The sequence below is a fragment of the Nyctereutes procyonoides genome, unplaced genomic scaffold, assembly GCF_905146905.1.
Source record: "Nyctereutes procyonoides isolate TBG_1078 unplaced genomic scaffold, NYPRO_anot_genome, whole genome shotgun sequence".
Lineage (NCBI taxonomy): Eukaryota > Metazoa > Chordata > Mammalia > Carnivora > Canidae > Nyctereutes > Nyctereutes procyonoides.
The window spans coordinates 24133664-24143240 of record NW_026575037.1 but is presented as its reverse complement, the minus strand read 5'-3'; positions in this window follow the sequence as shown (position 1 = coordinate 24143240).

The following is a 9577-nucleotide window of genomic DNA, read 5'->3' as shown; positions in this document are numbered from 1 at the left end:
GAGTTCAAATTAGATTATATTTAAAAATTATATTAGCATATTAGGACAATAATTTACCTCTTACTATTCCTATACAATTTGTTAAAAGACAAATATTGAGTCAAAAGTAGTCCATTTAGGGCAGCCCGGGTGGCTCAGGGGTTTAGCGCTGCCCTTGGCCCAGGGTGTGATCCTGGAGACCCGGGATCGAGTCCCCACATCAGGCTCATCGGCCTGTGTCTCTGCCTCTCTGTGTCTCTCATGAATAAGTAAATAAAATCTTAAAAAAAAAAAAAGTAGTCCATTTAGAAATCCTAGAAATTGTGACACCTGGGTGCCTTGCTCAGTGGTTGAGCGTCTGCCTTCAGCTCAGGTCATGATCCTGGGATCCTGGGATTGAGTCCCACCTCGAGCTCCCCACAGGGAGCCTGCTTCTCCCTCTGCCTGTGTCTCTCATGAATAAATAAATTTGAAAAAAAAAAAAAAAAAAAGAAATCCTGAAAACTGATGTTAATAAAATGAAAAAAGAAATCAATATCCTGTATATGTAGGAGTAATGATTCCAAAGTCATATGGTTATAAGTTTTTGAAAACCAGGGATGCCTGGGTGGCTAAACAGTTGAGGATCTGCCTTTGGCCCAGGGCGTGATCCTGGATTCCCAGGATCGAGTCCCACATCGGTCTTTTTGCAGGGAGCCTTCTTCTCCTCTCTCTGCCTGTATCTCTGCCTCTCTTTCTGTGTCTCTCAGGAAAAAATAAATAAAATTTAAAAGTATAAGTTTTTGAAAACCAAATATGCCAGAACTGATGTATTCAAATAATGAATACTCTCTCCTTAACAATAGTCACCTTGGGAGAAATACACTTAATACATGACGTTATTGATAAATATTGGCATTATATATTGTTGATAGTATATTAATACATCTTGTCTTAATATATACTATTACTGATGTTATTAAAGCTTAAACTATTTTTGGAGCCCATTTAAAAAAAAGATTTTTATTTATTTTTTTGAGAGAGAATGAAAGGGAGCATGAGCTGAGGGGAAGCAGAAGGGGAGGGAGAAGGAGGCTCCTCGTTGAGCATGGAGCTGTATGGGGAGCTGGATCCCAGGATCCTGGGGTCATGACCTGAGCCAAAGACAAATGCTCAACCACTGAGCCACCCAACTGCCCCTGGCCTCAGCTTTCAAGCTGAAGTCATACTCTTCTTGGAGGGATCTCCACCAATGTCTAAGTAAGGCATAGGAGGTCCAACAATTTTGCCCAACATGAAACCCCTTTACTGGGAAATCTTTGCTCTGTACTCCCCGCTGGGCTGGCGGAGACATTGTCAAGTGTATGTCTCAGTCTGACATTCAGCTCTGCCCATCAGGCTTCCTCTGATTTTCTTCCTGTATGGGTGTTACTCACCAATACATCTCTTGCACTCCTAATCTCTTACTATTGACCTTTCAGAGGAAACCTGTGACCATTGATAACAAATTCATGTATCAGGTTTTTTATTTTTATTTATTTATTTATTTTTAAAGATTTTATTTATTTATTCATGAGAGACACACACACACACACAAGAGAGAGAGAGAGAGAGAGAGAGAGAGAGAGAGGCAGAGACACAGGCAGAGGGAGAAGCAGGCTCCATGGAAGGGAGCCCGACATGGGACTCGATTCCGGGTTTCCAGGATCATGCCCTGGCTGAAGGCAGGTGCTAAACCACTGAGCCACCAGGGCTGCCCCAGGGGCCACTCATTTAAAAGTGGCAGCTGTTATATCGAAAGACACTAAATAATATTTATAATACTTATTTATGCATTTAGCAAATTAATGTTGAGTGCTTACTATCCGTCCATCCAGTGCTAGGTACTCTTCCAAATGTAACAAATACAGTAATGAATAAAATAGACAAAACTCTGCTTTCCTAGAAGGAGAGAATGAGTTAAGTAAATAAAATATGTCTTATGTTAGATGATGAGAAGTACTAAAGAAGAAAATAAAGTCGGGGCAAAGATAAAGTCTCCGGGGGTATGTTTCTGGCTGGGTAAGGGTGGGCCTGCCTGTAAATGCCAGTGGAGAATAAATGGGAAGGAGTGGCACCACCTGTCTTTATGCAGTAGGCATCTTTATCTGGGATCTCATCAACACATTTTATTTTTTAAGTGTTTGAACGACTCAATAATATAGTAACAGGAATTTGAAGATTAAACATTTTTAAGTAATCTCTATACCCAATGTGGGGCTCAACCCTACAGCGCCAAGATCAAGAGTTGCAGGCCCTACTGACTGAGCCAGCCAGGGGCCCCAATGCAGGAACAGGATTGGCCAAGAAGCTTTAAATTTAACTTAAAACAATTTTATGCTTTTGATTTGAGTTTATCATGGAGGGAGTCACTTTGGTCCTATCAAACTGAGAGGCGGTGCTTGCTTTATCTCAGTTCTAAATTTTAACAACAATTTTGACCTGAAATCTAAGTTCTGTCACTTTTAAGAATTCCTTCCTTTGTATAACTTGATGGGTAGTGTGGAAAACCAGCTTGTCTAGGATGGAGAGCAATCTAGTCAGAAAATGTCAAAATTATGGGGGATCTCCGAGAATGTTTGGTTTACTCCCTACCCTTTTACAGCAGAAGAAACCAGAGGCTTGACCGAGGTGAGCACTAATGGTAATTCAATGGCAGATCAGATCTCCATCTTTCTGCTTGAAAATCACTGGTCTCACTATTGGACTCCTTGGTCTCCTGAAGTAATAATGAGGAAAGAATATTTTCATTACAGACCTCCAGTGCCCACCACTAAGGCCCAGCTGTGGTTTTATTTCCCTCTGAGGCGACCATGCCCAGAAGAGGAGGGGTTGGGAATGGTGTAGAGGGAATTATGACAGGAGGCTTGTGAATTCACTCCCTATTCTCTGAAATTTGCTTGAGATTGGCTTCTTCAAACAAGCCAAGGAGTAGCAAAGTCCATTCCAATTAGCTCCCTGTGCATGGTATTTTCTGAGCTATCTCTTTGGGAGCTTCTGATGGCCACAAAAAGAAACAAACCCAGTGACTGACAGAAGAAAAGGAATTCTGTTATTCACATTATGAATGTGTACAGAGCGGTTTGGACGGGACCTTGGAAAATTCTCCTGATTCCTGTGGAAGTATTTATTTTTTGATGGCATGTCATTATAGATCATCTTACAAAATGTAAATTGAAAAAATACGGGTGGGTTGAAGTCAGGGGTGTCATTAAGTGCCCAAGCTATTTCCCACAAATGGCTTGCATGTTCACAACTCCTGCCAAATACAAGCCCCTAGTTTTTGCTATCTTTATTTTTTTTTGACCTGGTTTCAGTGACATAATGACATACCTTTAAATCTCCATACATTTCCTTATGTAGGATGATACTTTGTAAAGCTTAAAGGGCTACATGGACATGATCTGTTGGGTCTTAACAGATCTTTCCAGGGGGTGGGGGTGGGAATGCTGAGGTTAGAATGGGCTGTGACCACAAACCAATTCATGAGCAGGTGATACCACCACCAAGCAGGACTGAAACACAAAGTCTGAGTTGAAAAGAGCATATGCACAGGGCAGTGGAGATTAGAACTGTGTGGGTGGGGGTGGAGTTGTGTGGGCCGTGTTCTGGGGCAATGGTGACTCTGCTTAAAGCCCATGGGACAGTCCCTGTGGTTTGTCTGTGGAGGACGGGAAGGGGAGGGACTTTCTGGGTTTTCAAGCCACCATGTGCTCACATCTGCTCATGAAGCCTTTCCAGATTCCTCTAGAGATAGACTCACTCTTGTTTTTGAGCTACCAAAGCAATTGTGTTTCTTCTGTGATACCTAATAGCTCTATACTATCTTGTAGCATAATCGCTTGTGTTGACATCTTTATAGATTTCCAAATGTTTAGGACAGTGCTTTGCGCATACCAGGTACCCAAGAAGTGTATGTATGTGTGTATGTATGTATGTATGTATGTATTTATTTATTTATTTAAAAGGTTTTATTCATTTATTCATGAGAGACACATACACAGAGAGGCAGAGACACAGGCAGAGAGAGAAGCAGACTCCCTGCATGGAGCCCAATGTGGGACTCGATCCCAGGTCTCCAGGATCACGCCCTGGGCCAAAGGCAGGTGCTCAACCCCTGAGCCACCCAGGCGTCCCTCAAGAAGCATTTATTGATTTGAATAGCTAAGCCCTAATTCAGATAGAGCTTTGTGCAAGGCCTGGCACATAGACACTTATTTACCATGAACTATTATTATTATTACACACATTTGTTGAATTAAAACAATAAATCAGAATTTAAATACCTGTTCTGCCAACTGGTCTTTTGGCTTGTAACAGTTATTATAAGAATTTAGGAATAAATTTTGATGATTAAAATACATATTTTTAATGATTCTATTTATTTATATATTTGAAAGAGAGAGAGAGTGCGCATGTGTGTGTGTGAGAGAAAAAGCAGAGGGAGGCAGAGGGACAAGTAGACTCTGCACTGAGTGTTGAGCTGACCTGGGGCTCAATCTCAAGACCTCAAGATCATGACCTGAGCTGAAATCAAGAAACAGACACTGATTAAGTCACCCACGTGCCCATAAAATATATTTTTAATACCCAGAGAAAACTGTGTTTTAAAATATTTCTTGTTCTCTGATGACTGATATTGAACAATCCAAAGTTGGATTGATTTGAAACAAACAACTTAGACTTTAAATATTTTGAGTCTACAGAGGCCATATTGGGATCAGAAGACGATTAAGAATAAAAATAATTTAAAACCAACTTGCGTTTACCTGTCAAGACTTATATTGAAAGATTCTTGAAAAACTCAAAAATGTTCACAGAAATGAGATTTTTTTTGAAGGCTAAGAGTTGTCCAATATGCTTATGTTTGAGACCGTACATAAATGGCAGATGGCGAGGATAAGAGAAAGAGAACAGGGATTTACTACAGCCTGATCATTCTCCTAGACACTGAGCCTACAACAATATTCCTATCTATCCATGGGCTAATTCCAATAAGAAAAACCTGTTGTTTCATGGTTTGGACACTATAAATTGTGACTTTTCAAGGATCACCATCCTTGAGGGGAAATGAATTTTCACCATTTTTGTTGTCTATGTTGGTGTGACTTATGAAATGGGTTTCCTGAATATAGGAATGAATTAAAATGATATATATGGTAGTGTGTACTATGTGAAATTTATATTACCTTATAATTTAAAAAAATTGTTTTTACTTCTCTGGAAAAAGATTTATTTATTTATTTTTTTTTTGAAAAAGATTTATTTACTTATTTGAGAGAGAGAGAACAAGTGGGGGTGAGCAAGGGAAGGGGCAGAGGGAAAGGGAGAAATCTCAAGTAGATTCCCAGTTGAGCAGGGAGCCAAGGCAGGACTCATCCCCTGACCACAAGATCAAGACCTGAGTGGAAATCAAGAGCCCCACCCACTTAACTGACTGAGCTCTCAGGCACACCTTAAACATTTTTAATGTGTTTATTCTTTCATCACAGCTGGATGTTAAACCAGATAAAGTCAGGAATTGTGCTTATTATTCTGTGTATCCCTCGGTATGTTATTATTGATGATTATCAATATTAAATTTACCTTGCTGTTGTTCTTTAGATTTATTTATTTCAGAGAGAGAGAGAGTGAAGGAGAGACAAAAGGAGAGGGACAGAGAGAAAATCTCAAGCAGACTTCCTGCTGAGCCAGAGCCCCAGGTGGGGTTCCATCTTACCACAGTGAAATCATGACCTGAGAAGTCAAGAGTGGTAGCCTAATGGAGGCTCAAGTGACTGAGCTACTTAGTCACCCCATGAGTTTGCTTTGATTTAATAATTTGATGTAACATTTAGGCCAGTCTGATTCAGTAAAAATCAAGAGAAGGACTTGGTAATTGTCTTATGATGGTGGGCAGTCTATTTGGAATACTTTATGCCAATTATTAGGGCATTGACTTTCAAGTATTTGGTGGATCTACTTTGAAAATTCTTATTTTCCTGAGACCAAAATGTATACCATACATATCATAAAGAGAGTGAACACCAGGCCCAGAAGCAGCTTCTTGGCTCCATCTCCAATCTCTGGTTTACCCACTGCAGCCTCCAGAAGGTCCATCAGGGTGACCCAGAGGTCCTACAAGGCATCCACCCCTGGCCCCTGGGCCTTCAGCAGAAGCTTGTACATGAGTGGGCCTGGTGTCTGCATCAGCTTTCAGGTCTTCTCCTGGGTGGGCAGCAGCCACTTCTGGGGCACCTGGCGCCGTGGATGTGATTGGGGACTACGGGGGGCGGGGGGCACTGCAGCTCTCTTAGTGCCCCAAAGCCTGCTGAGCCCCCTTAAGCTGGAGGCAAACCCCAAGATCCAGGCTGTGCACACATGGGAGAAGAAGGAGTTCAAGACTCTTAACAGCAAATTTACCTCCTTTACCAAGCAGGTGAATGGGATTCTGGAGACCGAATGGAGCCTGGAGCAGCAGTAGTTGAAAGCGGCTTGGAGCCCGCAGCTGAGGCGTCAGAGAGCTGCATGGCCTTGGGTGGCGGCTGCTGGCCTGGCCCAGGAGAAGCCGCGGCCCAGGAGCAGAGCTGTGAGCCCAGGAGGAGAGCTGCACGGCCCAGGAGGAGAGCTGCGCGGCCCAGGAGGAGAGCTGCGGGCCCGGGGGGAGAGCTTGCGGGCCTGGGGGGAGATCTGCAGGCCCAGGAGAAGCCGCGGCCCCGGAGCAGAGCTGAGGAGCCCAGGAGGAAGCTGCACGGCCCAGGAGGAGATCGCGGGCCCGGGGGGAGAGCTGCTGGCCTGGGGGGAGATTCTGCAAGGCCCAGGAGAAGCCGCGGCCCAGGGGAGAGCAGCGGGCCAGGAGGAGAGCTGCGGGCCGTAGGGAGAGCTGCGGGCCGGGGGAGACTGCGGGCCCGGGGGAAAGAGCTGCGTGCCCCGTGGGGAGAAGCTGCGGGGCCCAGGAGAAGCCGCGGCCCTGAGAAGCCGCGGCCCGGAGGATAGCTGCGTGCCCGGGGGGATAGCTGCACGGCCCAGGAGAAGCCGCGGCCCAGGAGGAGAGCTGCGGGCCCGGGGGGAAGAGCTGCGCGCCCAGGAGGAGAGCTGTGGCCCAGGAAGAGCTGCCGCGGCCCAGGAGAAGAGCTGTGGGCCCAGGAGGAGAGCTGCGGGCCCAAGGGGGGAGAGCTGCGGGCCCGGGGGGAGACTGCGGGCCCGGGGGGAGAGCTGCGGCCCGGGGGAAGAGCTGCGGCGGCCCAGGAGAAGCCCGGCCCAGGAGAAGAGCCGCGGCCCAGGAGGAGAGCTGTCGGCCCGGGGGGATAGGCTGCACGGCGCCAGGAGAAGCCGGCGGCCCAGGAGGAGAGCTGCGGGCCCTGGGGGAGAGCAGCGTCGGCCCATGAGAAGCCAGCGCCCAGGAGAGAGCTCGCGGGCCCGGGGGGAAGAGCTGCAACGGCCCAAGGGGCGGAGAGCTGCGCGGCCGAGGAGGAGAGCTAAGGCCCAGATGGAGAGCTGCAGGCTCGTGTGAGAGCTGCGGGCCCGGGGGGAGAGCTGCACGGCCCAGGAGGAGAGCTGCGGGGGAGCCCGTCCGGAGGCGGGGCTGGCCGAGGGCTCAGGAGTACGTGGGAGGAAGCGCCCCAAGAGCGCGCAGAGATGCAGACGCCAACTGTCCTGGTCAGGAAGGCCGTGGGCGACGCTGGCCGGAGGGAGGCGGCGGGGACCGGCCGGAGGGCGTGGTGGGGCCGCGGGGGGGGGGAGGGGACGAAGGGCCGCAGCCGGTGCCCCCCGTCGCCAGCCCTGCTCCCCGGACCAGATGGCATCGTCGCCCGGGTCAAGGGCCGGTGCAAGGCGACCGCCGGCCGCAGCCAGGCCGTGGCTCAAACCGGGTCCACCCCGAGGGCTGCTGGCGCTGGTGGGAAGCACGTGGATGACCGCGGTCGCAGGAAGACAGAGTCGAGATGAACCGGGACCCTGGGCGGCTCTAGCCAAGGGCCTCCCTGGGCTCCCTGGAGGCCTCCCTGGCTGGTACTGGGCAGCGCAGGGAGCTGGCATTAGGGACGCCGACGCCCAGCTGCCTGGGCCGGAGTGAGGGGGTCGGGGCACCACTGCTGGGAGTGTCCCAGGCTCGTGAACCCCAAGCTGGCCCTGGACGGGGAGCCCCCGCGGCCCGTGAGCCCCTGCGGAGTCTGGGGGGTGGAGCCCGAGTGTCCAGACCCAGACCCAGGGGCTGAGCTCCACCCCCTGCAGCCCCAGGAGCCCAGGCCTCCACTGCAGCCTCCATGCCGGGCCTCCACTTCCTCCCGCTGGGTCAACTCCTCCAAGGCTGTGATTATGAAGCCGATTGAGGCCCACGATGGGAGGCTGGCGTTGCAATCATCTGTGGTTGCTCCCAGCCTCCCCCACAGAGCCTTGGGGTGGGGGAGCAGCTGTGCAGGGCAGGCTCGGAAACAGGAGACCCACCTGAGGCTCAGCCCCCAGTCCTCAGTCTACCCTTGGAGGAGGGAGGGTAAGGGGAGCCTACGGCCCTGGGTACCTCTTCTTGCCCTTGCCCCCAAGTAAAAGCCATTTAGGTGTCTGTTCCCCCCCAAAAGCTTCAGCTGGTTCTGCCAATCACTCCCCACCCCTCAAAAAAAGAGTAGCCACATTTACAACACATACAAGTAACAAATGTTTAGCCCAGAATACAGAGAGAATTTCAATGAATGAATAAGAAGAGCATTGACAACCAGAGTAGAAAAATGGCAAAAGATGTGAGCCGTCCTTTTGGGAAATGAAAACCACAAGGGAGATGCCACTTGATTTCCACCACACTGAATATATAAACATGATCTGATCCTTGCATAGGAAGGCCTTGTTTTAGACGCTTTAGAGGCAGTAGCTTATTTAATTCTCTCAATAGCCCTATAAAGTATGTTTTATAATTATCTCTATTTAACAGGTGAGGAAATGGAGGCACAGGTTGGTTAAGGGACCTCTGTGAGGCCACACAGCTTTTAGAAGCATTCAGTGCGGGAGCCGGGCCCCAGGCAGGGTTGGAATTCGCTGCATATCCAGAGGCAGGTTGGGGAAGGAAGCATGAAAGACTGAGCACGGGTTTTTTATCAACAGGACTGGCGGTGTTGTTCATCTCTTGCAACCACATTACAGCTTCATTCTCAGGTTTTAGGGAAATTTTATGGGGGATTTGAGCTTGTACGATGGCTGAGGAAAATGTGCCATCAGAGAAGAGGCTTCCTTTGGAGGTCAAAAGTAGCGTTTGCTCTGCTTTTTGGTGCTTCCTCAAAAGAAGAAGAGCTCCCCCAAGACTATGCCAAGAAGTACTTGCTTATCAGTTGCTTAAAACTGGCAGCTTGACTTAATCCTGACTCCCATTCTGCAGCCCAGATTTGGAGAAATGAGGAAATGTTCTCTCTCACTGGACCGTATTCAAACAGGAATACAAATGCTGGGTCTTATTCCCATTGGGAAATATCCAAAGTTATTGTGACAGTACTGTATTTTGAGCAATGTTGGCTATTTGTTTTTTGGAGCACAAAGCAAGCAATAAATCTGTCACCCTGAAAAATCAGGTTGTGACCTAGAGGAAGGAGCAAATTGTGACTTTAGGTAAAAAAGA